The 13,604-nt window shown below is 35.3% G+C and overlaps 2 long non-coding RNA genes across 4 annotated transcripts; one reads left to right on the forward strand and one right to left on the reverse strand.

The window, feature by feature from the left end:
- Positions 1–115: 115 nt before the first annotated feature.
- On the reverse strand, positions 116–5,556 carry LOC122818541 (uncharacterized). Of its 2 annotated transcripts, none has more exons than XR_007765507.1 (3): positions 5,073–5,556; positions 571–628; positions 116–516 (listed from the first exon to the last, which is right to left on the reverse strand). It is a non-coding gene; the product is annotated as an uncharacterized LOC122818541 (long non-coding RNA). The 2 variants fall into 2 exon arrangements; XR_006368032.2 differs by lacking the exon at positions 5,073–5,556 and adding an exon at positions 704–1,302.
- On the forward strand, positions 2,327–8,092 carry LOC127012051 (uncharacterized). Of its 2 annotated transcripts, none has more exons than XR_007765506.1 (3): positions 2,327–2,877; positions 3,049–3,218; positions 6,892–8,087. It is a non-coding gene; the product is annotated as an uncharacterized LOC127012051 (long non-coding RNA). The 2 variants fall into 2 exon arrangements; XR_007765505.1 differs by having other exon boundaries at positions 2,339–3,218; positions 6,892–7,246; positions 7,418–8,092.
- The last annotated feature ends 5,512 nt before the right edge of the window (positions 8,093–13,604 follow it).

Below are 13,604 nucleotides of genomic sequence, written 5' to 3' on the forward strand. Positions count from 1 at the left end.
TCAAACACTGCTTACTCCATTTCCGCAGAATTGAAATTTCTTAGTGACCCTTTAGTTCCAAGGAAAATTGTATAGGATGTCCGTTTATTCCGAAGGGAAAATGCAAAGGGGATTTTTTCGAAGTCCCTTCGGTTTCCCCTGTTCCTTATACTCATTTGTTGTATGGCCTGTTTCCTGCAAAGGAAACGTCCCAGGAAAATCCCTTCGGAAATTCGCGATTCCTGTGAAATCCCTTACAAGGGACACGTTCCATGGAAAACCCATCGGAATTTCACGATTTTTCCAAGGACTTTCACCTGCAAGGAAACTCCCCAGGGAAATCCTAGCGATTTTTTCATCACTTTCCACCTTTCCAAAAATTCAATTTAAAATACATACATATTAATTTACTTTTCATTATGTTTTTGTTAAATTATATAATTTAAATCTATGTTTTTTGAGCTAATTTGTTTTTAATGTTTTTCATAGCTTTGCTTAAACATTTGTCCAGGTGCAGGGAATCCTTTTCCAACGCTCCTGGGAAAAATAAATTCATGTGCTTAAAAATATGTGTTTTACTTGTATATTTACCATTTCATACTGTTTAAAGACTTTTGAGGGATTTCATTTTTGGGTTATGTTATAAAACCTATAAAAATTTAAAAAAGGCACTTTTTTAAACGTGGATCAACGCACAACATTTTCAACTTAAGGAATCACTTACCTGACTTGATTTATTTCAAAAAATATTACTTATATAAATAAACTAAAATAAGTCGCAGTGAAACATTTAAACAGTCGCTGCTTCTCTTTTCATAGCTCAAACAGAATACACCAGGTCTTTTTCTTCTTTCTGAACATAACGGAGACGAAACATAACGGAGAGACGCAAAAAAGAGCACCGACCGAAGGTTGCTCTCTGAGAGCAGAGGGCAAGCAGATTATAAGACACAAAAAGAGAGGGTAATATCCGAAGATCTGCCTCTCTTTTTTTGGCGAGCGCGCGTTCGCCGGAAGACTTTTACGCTGCTCCGAATTCTCTGCTGACTTCGACAGCAGCATACAGTTTTAGGCAGAAAAAAAAATAAAACAGTTTTTTGCGCTCGGCGGCGGGACTGCAGAACTGAAAGGTTTAAAGAATTTTCCTACATCACTCCGGACAGCAGTCTTAATAGTAACGAAATTACCCTTTAGTTTCAAAAATACATCACGCGTGAATACCCTACTTCGGGTTGTTCGCATTTTCACAGGTTACAGCTTCAAATGACAATCGTGGTTTAACGCATGCCTTCTATTTATTTGGCAAGGCATGACTCAGGACACGGACATTGATTTGTTTTCTATACTTTTTTTAATTTATGTTTTTACTTTGTCGGATTTTTAACCTACTTATTTAAGTATATTGTCTGTTCACTATTTGTTGGGGTAGTTCAGGATGTCAAGTAATAACACTGAAATAAAATATAAGTCTTAAACATATTTTAGTTATGTATTGTTGAAGTGAGAGTTATTTTGCCTGCTGAAATGTCACTCAGAGTTGCCTCCAAAGGGTATATACAGAATTACAAATTTTTAGTGACGGCCCGATCATAGCAAATCATAAAAGTATTGCATTCCAAGACTTTACAAATTTTAAATGATTTTGGAAGAAAAGGCAGTGGCAGTGAACATTTAGAAAATTAGAGCTGTTGGTAAAGGTGGAAAGTCTTATCAGTTTATTTTTATGTTTATTCTCACAGAAAAAACAAATGGAACGATACCTCTTTTTTCCATACTTTGTTTACTAAAGTACTAGGACTAAAGCTAATGGCTTGGTTGTTCATCACTCATACAGTAAAAGAGTATACTTTATTTGTCAGAAAGTATAAAACACGTAGAAGTATGATAATTTCTCAAATCAAACCCATAAAACCCAAACCCCAAAACCCAAACGCCTACAAACCGCGCTAAACTGTGACGCTAGGAAAACAAATTTGAATGAAACGTATTAGTATCGTCAGTACCTGTCGATTGCAATAAAAAAAAGTTTTCCACGATCGCCACATCCTCTATCTGTCCAATGCTATCTGCTGTTCATTGACATGAGAAAGAAAGATGAGGAATACCGTTTACCCAGTGGCACACAGTTACATTACTATTTTTTTATCGTAGACCTTACCTTAACTGATCACGTAATAGAAACTATATTATAGGTCAAACCACCAATTGGATGGGTTAGGCCAAGTTCAATATAACATTGATAAATTTATCATATCTTTTTTTTTTGTGTACCTTTTGTAAACTAGTTTAGCTAAGAAAAAATGGCTAGTGAAAAAAATAATTCAAATATTGCTTGTCCTTAAGTAATTTTTCAAATATCATTATACTTTTTTCATATCCTAGGTACAATATAATTTTAAATATTAGGCAACCCTAGTGTATTTACAGTGTAGATGACATAGCCATTTTTACCATTTGTTAAAATACTTCCTGTGCTATTTATAGAGTATTTGGCGTTAACAACAACTATTTTCATCTCAGACCAAATTAATTTATATTTTTAGTCATTGTTCAACGCATCGCGGGCATTACATTAACTATCGCAATGAATTGGACAATACTTATTGATACATTTATAAACTTTTTGACATTGTCCACCCAAATTCAACAATTTAAAGTCAGCGGTGTTCGAGCATAACTAATACCGGACCACTTTTTTAAAGCCATCGAAAAGTCAGATAGCAGTAAACAAAATCTGCAAATCACGTTACAACACTTCTTGGAAGGAATACACAAAAATGATTGAAAAATTGACAGTGACGACATTGTTTAGTGATTCCGAAAATAATGTTACAAGCGTAGAAAACATTATCCTCCGCTTGCAAGAATTATCAACATTTTTTTACAAATCTTCAATAAGTACAAAATCATTTTCTACTGATAGTTTTTTGTTTTTTGAAATGTCAAAAAATTCAAGTCGCGAACTATTATTAAGACTAAGGCAAATTCCAACAGCTCAACCATCATTAGTAAAAATTTATCTTAAAAACTACTTTGCTGAAATGGAATTCTTTCACACTATACTTTCAGAAATCATTGACGAAGCAATGGAATATAGTTTAGAAACCCTTAGAGCTATTGAAAAAATATTTTCCTACTACGCTGATACTCAAAATATTATTTTAGAAAATTGGAAATTGAAGCTCAATTTGGATTGCTACAAGCTCTATGTTGAGTTTTTACAACATTATTCAGCCAAGGTATTTAAATGTGCCGCTGGGGATAATCTTCAAGTGGTTTATGATGTGTATTCTGTGACAAAGCTTAATGTCAAATATATTATGGCACAGCTTGAGTTCCGCATCCAACGTCTTTTCAAATTGCTTTATGAATAGAGTTTTACTACACGATGTAAATTTGTCTTCAGCGCGGAACGAGATTTTAGAATTTTATTTAGCAAACTTGCCGACTTAGAAATATATTTACATGTAAAAACTAAAAAAGACAGCTTTTCGGCATTACGATTTCGTCGAAAGGCTACAATGCAAGATAAAACATTAAAATCGACAATTAACAATTGTATCCCCATTGGGTTTCCACATAGTCAAATGTCATTTGATCTAAATAAATGCTTTTATTTCCTATAAACAAAAAATAAATAATGTACATAATAATGTAATTATAATAATAAATACACTTGACCAATATTTTTTTTTACGTTTATACAAATTTATATTATTTAGAGAAAAAGTATAGCTGAAATGGAAACACCTTTTATATACTCATATTTTTTTTTAATGACAAAGAGTAGAATCTAATAATAATTTTTTGTGCGCACCTGACAGCATTTTATTTCAATAAATAAGACTTCTGCATATGTAAATCCAACAACTCTGATACTTGCTTTAAAGGGATATTGTGTAGATAAGCGAATACGTTTCCAATTCAATTAAATATGTGAAACAAAAACCCCTATGAAAAGATTTAAAAAAAATATCGCACCTTAAAGAAACCATAGTTCTGACACCAACTTTTGTTACCAAAAACAATTTTACATTCGAAAAAATAAATAACCAATTTATAAAGATTTGTAAGGTTTTATTCCTACGAACATTTTATGTTCTACGCTCTATATATCTATTTTTCATTGACACAGTCGTCTGTCTGTCCGTGTGCTATAAAGCTATAAGACAAGTTTTTCACGTCAATGCGCCTTGTCAATTCTAACGCCCACAGCCGCTCTTGAAAAATTGTGACATTTAATATACTAGTTTAGAAGGCGGTCATGTCTGATCGTTTTTATCAGCGCCGACTTTTCTGCTTACGTCGACAAAGGCACAGTGTTTTTGTCTGCTTATATGTATGTCAAACACTGCTTACTCCATTTCCGCAGAATTGAAATTTCTTAGTGACCCTTTAGTTCCAAGGGGACAAGTCCTCGCGTACGGGGGAATTCCCCGGGACGCCCCATTGGAAAATTGTATAGGATGTCCGTTTATTCCGAAGGGAAAATGCAAAGGGGATTTTTTCGAAGTCCCTTCGGTTTCCCCTGTTCCTTATACTCATTTGTTGTATGGCCTGTTTCCTGCAAAGGAAACGTCCCAGGAAAATCACTTCGGAAATTCGCGATTCCTGTGAAATCCCTTACAAGGGACACGTTCCATGGAAAACCCATCGGAATTTCACGATTTTTCCAAGGACTTTCACCTGCAAGGAAACTCCCCAGGGAAATCCTAGCGATTTTTTCATCACTTTCCACCTTTCCAAAAATTCAATTTAAAATACATACATATTAATTTACTTTTCATTATGTTTTTGTTAAATTATATAATTTAAATCTATGTTTTTTGAGCTAATTTGTTTTTAATGTTTTTCATAGCTTTGCTTAAACATTTGTCCAGGTGCAGGGAATCCTTTTCCAACGCTCCTGGGAAAAATAAATTCATGTGCTTAAAAATATGTGTTTTACTTGTATATTTACCATTTCATACTGTTTAAAGACTTTTGAGGGATTTCATTTTTGGCTTATGTTATAAAACCTATAAAAATTTAAAAATGGCACTTTTTTAAACGTGGATCAACGCACAACATTTTCAACTTAAGGAATCACTTACCTGACTTGATTTATTTCAAAAAATATTACTTATATAAATAAACTAAAATAAGTCGCAGTGAAACATTTAAACAGTCGCTGCTTCTCTTTTCATAGCTCAAACAGAATACACCAGGTCTTTTTCTTCTTTCTGAACATAACGGAGACGAAACATAACGGAGAGACGCAAAAAAGAGCACCGACCGAAGGTTGCTCTCTGAGAGCAGAGGGCAAGCAGATTATAAGACACAAAAAGAGAGGGTAATATCCGAAGATCTGCCTCTCTTTTTTTGGCGAGCGCGCGTTCGCCGGAAGACTTTTACGCTGCTCCGAATTCTCTGCTGACTTCGACAGCAGCATACAGTTTTAGGCAGAAAAAAAAATAAAACAGTTTTTTGCGCTCGGCGGCGGGACTGCAGAACTGAAAGGTTTAAAGAATTTTCCTACATCACTCCGGACAGCAGTCTTAATAGTAACGAAATTACCCTTTAGTTTCAAAAATACATCACGCGTGAATACCCTACTTCGGGTTGTTCGCATTTTCACAGGTTACAGCTTCAAATGACAATCGTGGTTTAACGCATGCCTTCTATTTATTTGGCAAGGCATGACTCAGGACACGGACATTGATTTGTTTTCTATACTTTTTTTAATTTATGTTTTTACTTTGTCGGATTTTTAACCTACTTATTTAAGTATATTGTCTGTTCACTATTTGTTGGGGTAGTTCAGGATGTCAAGTAATAACACTGAAATAAAATATAAGTCTTAAACATATTTTAGTTATGTATTGTTGAAGTGAGAGTTATTTTGCCTGCTGAAATGTCACTCAGAGTTGCCTCCAAAGGGTATATACAGAATTACAAATTTTTAGTGACGGCCCGATCATAGCAAATCATAAAAGTATTGCATTCCAAGACTTTACAAATTTTAACTGATTTCGGAAGAAAAGGCAGTGGCAGTGAACATTTAGAAAATTAGAGCTGTTGGTAAAGGTGGAAAGTCTTATCAGTTTATTTTTATGTTTATTCTCACAGAAAAAACAAATGGAACGATACCTCTTTTTTCCATACTTCGTTTACTAAAGTACTAGGACTAAAGCTAATGGCTTGGTTGTTCATCACTCATACAGTAAAAGAGTATACTTTATTTGTCAGAAAGTATAAAACACGTAGAAGTATGATAATTTCTCAAATCAAACCCATAAAACCCAAACCCCAAAACCCAAACGCCTACAAACCGCGCTAAACTGTGACGCTAGGAAAACAAATTTGAATGAAACGTATTAGTATCGTCAGTACCTGTCGATTGCAATAAAAAAAAGTTTTCCACGATCGCCACATCCTCTATCTGTCCAATGCTATCTGCTGTTCATTGACATGAGAAAGAAAGATGAGGAATACCGTTTACCCAGTGGCACACAGTTACATTACTATTTTTTTATCGTAGACCTTACCTTAACTGATCACGTAATAGAAACTATATTATAGGTCAAACCACCAATTGGATGGGTTAGGCCAAGTTCAATATAACATTGATAAATTTATCATATCTTTTTTTTTTGTGTACCTTTTGTAAACTAGTTTAGCTAAGAAAAAATGGCTAGTGAAAAAAATAATTCAAATATTGCTTGTCCTTAAGTAATTTTTCAAATATCATTATACTTTTTTCATATCCTAGGTACAATATAATTTTAAATATTAGGCAACCCTAGTGTATTTACAGTGTAGATGACATAGCCATTTTTACCATTTGTTAAAATACTTCCTGTGCTATTTATAGAGTATTTGGCGTTAACAACAACTATTTTCATCTCAGACCAAATTAATTTATATTTTTAGTCATTGTTCAACGCATCGCGGGCATTACATTAACTATCGCAATGAATTGGACAATACTTATTGATACATTTATAAACTTTTTGACATTGTCCACCCAAATTCAACAATTTAAAGTCAGCGGTGTTCGAGCATAACTAATACCGGACCACTTTTTTAAAGCCATCGAAAAGTCAGATAGCAGTAAACAAAATCTGCAAATCACGTTACAACACTTCTTGGAAGGAATACACAAAAATGATTGAAAAATTGACAGTGACGACATTGTTTAGTGATTCCGAAAATAATGTTACAAGCGTAGAAAACATTATCCTCCGCTTGCAAGAATTATCAACATTTTTTTACAAATCTTCAATAAGTACAAAATCATTTTCTACTGATAGTTTTTTGTTTTTTGAAATGTCAAAAAATTCAAGTCGCGAACTATTATTAAGACTAAGGCAAATTCCAACAGCTCAACCATCATTAGTAAAAATTTATCTTAAAAACTACTTTGCTGAAATGGAATTCTTTCACACTATACTTTCAGAAATCATTGACGAAGCAATGGAATATAGTTTAGAAACCCTTAGAGCTATTGAAAAAATATTTTCCTACTACGCTGATACTCAAAATATTATTTTAGAAAATTGGAAATTGAAGCTCAATTTGTATTGCTAGAAGCTCTATGTTGAGTTTTTACATTATTCAGCCAAGGTATTTAAATGTGCCGCTGGGGATAATCTTCAAGTGGTTTATGATGTGTATTCTGTGACAAAGCTTAATGTCAAATATATTATGGCACAGCTTGAGTTCCGCATCCAACGTCTTTTCAATTGCTTTATGAATAGAAGTCTTACTACACGATGTAAATTTGTATTCAGCGCGGAACGAGATTTTAGAATTTTATTTAGGAAACTTGCCGACTTACAAATATATTTACATGTAAAAACTAAAAAAGACAACTTTTCGGCATTACGATTTCGTCGAAAGGCTACAATGCAAGATAATACATTAAAATCGACAATTAACAATTGTATCCCAATTGGGTTTCCACATAGTCAAATGTCATTTGATCAAAATAAATGCTTTATTTTAATTTTATTATTTATAAACAAAAAATAAATAATGTACATAATAATGTAATTATAATAATAAATACACTTGACCAATATTTTTTTTTACGTTTATACAAATTTATATTATTTAGAGAAAAAGAATAGCTGAAATGGAACCACCTTTTATATACTCATATTTTTTTTTAATGACAAAGAGTAGAATCTAATAATAATTTTTTGTGCGCACCTGACAGCATTTTATTTCAATAAATAAGACTTCTGCATATGTAAATCCAACAATTCTGATACTTGCTTTAAAGGGATATTGTGTAGATAAGCGAATACGTTTCCAATTCAATTAAATATGTGAAACAAAAACCCCTATGAAAAGATTTAAAAAAAATATCGCACCTTAAAGAAACCATAGTTCTGACACCAACTTTTGTGACCAAAAACAATTTTACATTCGAAAAAATAAATAACCAATTTATAAAGATTTGTAAGGTTTTATTCCTACGAACATTTTATGTTCTACGCTCTATATATCTATTTTCATTGACACAGTCGTCCGCCTTGTCAATTCTAACGCCCGCACGGGGGAATTACCCGGGTCGCCCCATTGGAAAATTGTATGGGATGTCCGTTTATTCCGAGGGGAAAATGCAGAGCGAATTTTTTCGAAGTCCCTTCGGTTTGCCCTGTTCCTTATACTCATTTGTTGTATGGCCTGTTCCCTGCAAAAGAAACGTCCCAGGGAAATCCCTTCGGAAATTCGCGATTTTTCCACTGCGTTTTACCTGTGATATCCCTTACAAGGGACACGTTCCATGGAAAACCCATCGGAATTTCACGATTTTTCCAAGAACTTTCACCTGCAAGGAAACTCCCCAGGGAAATCCTAGCGATTTTTCCATCACCTTAATTTACTTTTCATTATATTTTTGTTAAATTATATAATTTAAATATATGTTTTTTGAGCTAATTTGTTTTTAATGTTTTTCATAGCTTTGCTTTAACATTTGTCGGGGTGCAGGGAATCCCTTTCCAAGGCTCCTGGAAAAAATAAATTCATGTGCTTTAAAATATTTGTTTTACTTGTATATTTACCATACTGTTTAAAACCTTTGAGGGATTTCATCACGCCACTTTCGTGTAACAGAACCATCATTTTTTGGGTTATGTTATAAAACCTATAAAAAAAATCTCAAAAAGGGACGTTCTTTAAACGTGGATCAACGCACAACATATTCAGTTCAAGAAAGCACTTACCTGACTTGATTTTTTTTTCAAAAAATATTACTTTTATAAATAAATTAAAATGAGTAGCAGCGCACAATTTAAATAGTAGACCAGGGTTCTTCTTTCACCAGCCGAAGGTTGCTCTCTGAGAACCGAGGGCAGGCAAATTATAAGACACAGAAAGAGAGGGTAATATCCGAAGATCTGCCTTTCTCTTTTGCCGGAATGCTGATGTCGACAGCAGCATACAGTTTTAGGCAGAAAAAAAGACAAAAACGACGGTGCTGCAGACCTGAAGGGTAGTCACAAACCCAACATTTATTTGATCAAACATTTTATTGAACAACTAAAGCAATAATATTAACCAAAGAATACAGTTTTGGCTTTAAGACTGTTCCTGTTAAGCAAACTTACATAAATATTAATGTTTTTGGTATATTTTATGTGTTGATCTCTCTTTCTTGGAGCTTGCTGTAACAAGAGCGGAAAGAGTACGAAAAGCGCTGGCACCACTAAGAAGGAGGAAAGTGCGCTGCTAACTTTATTCTTTGAATTATTGCTTATCGTCTCTGACTCACCTTTTCTCTACCCTAATACTAATTCAATGGTCTACCTAATCCCGGGTAGATAAATTTAAGATTTTCATTTTTCACTCTTTGCATTGGTTCTCTCACAGTGCATTTACATGCGCCAAAATGGCGTAAAAGGACTGAAAATCCGTGCACGTAAAATTAACGCGAAAAAACTTTACAGCGCTGTAAATCTTCGGTTACGTCTTTAGTTTACGACTAATCATCTTAAGCGAATGCCATTTTTGCGAATTTTCCAATTGATTTCCAATTTTAATGCGATAAACTTAACGTAATTAACCTTTTCAAAAAATTTGACGTAAAATCATAAAGTTAATTTTTCTTCGATCAGAAATTACCGTTAATTTTTGTTTTTCCTTTGCTGACAAATAACGTAAAGTTGCTACGTTGCTGCCGCAGTTTGCTGCTGACTGCTTGCTGCACACTTTGCTAATTACTCTTTTTAAAGTAATTTTATTTAAAATAATAAAGATTTTTATTTTCATATTTTAAATTTTTTCCTGTAAAATTTTCGAATTTCAGTTTTTTTATACCCGTTACTCGTAAAGTAAAAGGGTACACTTGATTCGTCGGAAAGTATGTAACAGGTTAAAGGAAGCGTTTCCGACCCCATGAAGTATATATATTCAGGATCACTAGCGGAGTCGATCTAGTCTATCTATGAACGGCGAGATTTCGGAAACTATACGAGCTAGAATATTCAAACTTGGCATGCAGATTCCTGGGCTTCCTACACAGCGGAAGTGCCACGCCCACTTTAACGCCCACAATCCTCGAAAATCTGTAGCGCCTAAAGTTTTTCTAATAGAAACACCGATAGATGGTGCCCTAAAATGCTCCCTTAAGCTGAGTAACTCTGATAGTCGAGGTACTCGACAATAGCGTTCTTACTTGTCCGCTTTGCTACACCAGCTATCCATAGTCAAGCTTCGCCCACGTTGAAACTTAGTAGAGGTGCCAGATGATTTACTGATCGTTTGTATACGCCTTCTTGGCTTCTGCTTGAGCGTCGAGCACCTTGCCATCCGATCCTTTCTTTACATCTGTTACCCTTTGGTGCCGTCCTGCGATGTAAATACGGGACTAGTCAAGTCAAAAACATTGTTTACTTGAGGATATGAGATGCGGAAAGTCGTCCTTCGGATGAGAAGACACCGACTTTGGCAGTAAAGCAGTGAGCGTATTGCCTATCCACTCCATAATGACCTTTGAACAGGCCACTATGCCAACAAAAGTGATGAGACAGAGAATAATCGAATCAGATTTTAGATACTGTAAAAGTTCTAAAGGAACCGCTTTCTTTGAAAAATATGTCAATTCTGCGACATGACTTGGACACGTTCAAATGGCAGACATGAACAGTGGCTTATATTGGAAACAGTGCGTTCATCGTCGCACAACTGCAGTGCGTTCGCGTGGTGCATTGATCAACCAAATTGTCTGCCGAAGCAAGTTGACTAACGCGCGGCTTTCTGCGTGGCAATTAGCGAGATAAAGGTGCTGTTCAGTGTAAAATTAAATAATTAGAAACAGCAACAACCATCAGGACGATAACAATGTGTCGAGTCCATAGACAAACACGAAGGCAAAGTATTCCTATTTTAGAGCGTAACATGGGAGGTGTTTAGACAATAAATTTTTGGTAAACTCTGCCGACGTTGTGAATTTTTTGTTGCTGAATTTTTGTAACGCGCCTTACAGGCAAGGCAGTATTAACATTTAGAATCCAACTATGAGGGATTCCACTTGGTTCTGATCGATACCCTTAGACCAGCAATAAAATTATTTATTCAACAGATGCTTCTAAGCAGTTTATTCGAGACCCAACAGTAACCGGAGTTGGTGAAAAACACCGAATTTTCAGTGTCAATTTCGGCACATGCTGCGTCGCCACAACCTCAGTAATAAGGGCAGCCTGTGAACCCGATTTCAGCAAAATTAGAGCACATAGCCGAGATTGGATCATGACTAATTTCGAACATCGTCGAGAGCCGTTGTAAATAAATAAGTATATTATGAGCTTACAAATTCGATGAAGAAAATTTGCTCTAAGTAGAAAGTTAGGAAAAAAGGTGTTTTGCAAGTTTGAACCGAATTAAATGGTCATCTAACTTGTTAAAATGGCTTTTCAATATTGGTTCTTCGGCAGGTCAAGAGACTGACTAGGGTTGTTTGGCTGACCATGTTATGTTTGTGGTCTAGAGAATTAGCCGCTTTTGAGTAATCTTTCCATAACGGATTGGAATTGTAACGCAACCGCGTTTGGAATTCTGCTTTAGACACGACGATTAGAATCGTTATTGCGTTGGATATAATTTTCTCGTTCCTAGGTGAGAGAAGGGGATCGTAAATATCAGTTGCGGTGTCGATGACACATCGTGTCGCAGTTGCAAATTGCGCTTACAATGTGGCGACACTTTTCTTGGATTATCCTTAAATTAAATTAGGGCCGCATGTGCCTTTGCGTAATTTGCATCTATGATCTGGTGCAGATCGAATGTCTGGACTGTCCCACCATACTAAGGAAATCTACACCACCAAAGAGCGAGTTACTGCCTTAGCAATTAACCTGGGCGGTCCCCCACTAAAACCCCCACACCAAATGCTCTGTTGGCAATAAATATGCCAACCAAACACAAACATCGGGACCACCTCAGATGCCAACCCCACATATGCATGCGCTCCAATTTTAATTCCATCCCGCTAGGTTAGCATAATTGCATGTATACACTAAAGCATTAAAAGATGAATTAAAAACAAAGAAGTCAGTTCGAAAGATATTGTCAAAGAAATCAGAATTATTGGGATACTCCAAACCAATTGAAAATACTTAATGAATAAGTTAACTGACGCAGTCGGTAGCTCTTTGCCCAAGAACATATTCTACCGTGAGACGAAAGGAAGGATCTGAGACGACGAAGGATGACAAGAATATACAACATTATCTGGAGAGTGAAGTGGGTGCAATGGAGTGGAAAAAATAAGTTGAAAATGAAGAAATAATAATAATCTTTACGATTACGATTACGGGAAGATAGCTGCGCACATTATCTAGCGTGACTCCCTTCGGGAAGAAATGTGCCACTTCGGCGGCACTTCTGGGAGTCACTTCGGTGACTCTTCCAGAAGTTACTTTGGCGACACTTCTTGAAGTGACTTCGGCGACACTTCTGCAAAAGTGATACATTTCTTTCTGAAAGGAATCCCTTCAGCGATCCGAATGCGATAGCGCGGAAGATAGTTTTCATCTTCTATAAGTCATTTAGAATGTCTTGTAGGTCTTGTACGTCTTGGAACAACAGGAAACGTTTTATTAATAATGAATGTGAACGAATTTAAAGTCTGTATACTCACTGCAAGCATTTTCTACCGGGTGCCCTTCGCGGTAGAAAATGCTTGCAGTGAGTATACAGACTTTAAATTCGTTCACATTCATTAATAATAAAACGCTTCCTGTTGTTCCAAGACGTACAAGACCTACTGAGATAAAGGCCAGCTAAGTATTTTCAATTCTTCAATTGTCGTTTGAACTTTAAAATTTTTTAAAATTGCAGGGGTTCCGCAGCCTTATTGGCCAGCTAAATATTTTCAATTTTATGTTGATATTGCCGTTTAAATTTTTAAAATTTTTTTTTTTCCGCAGCTTAATCGGTGTCTTAAGTTTGATGTTATTGCGAAATTTAACTCCCCCAAGGGACACGATTATAAATAAAAGCTATCCGTATATGGAGAAATTAAAGCAACAGTATTTACAGGTTGCGCAAAGGTGAAAACCGTGTTCATAAACACCGTTAGGTCTGCTGTTTCACTGCCTGCTTGCGCACTTTAAAGCTGGCTGGTCTAGATCTTA

The sequence above is a fragment of the Drosophila biarmipes genome, unplaced genomic scaffold (assembly GCF_025231255.1).
Source record: "Drosophila biarmipes strain raj3 unplaced genomic scaffold, RU_DBia_V1.1 ptg000017l, whole genome shotgun sequence".
NCBI lineage: Eukaryota > Metazoa > Arthropoda > Insecta > Diptera > Drosophilidae > Drosophila > Drosophila biarmipes.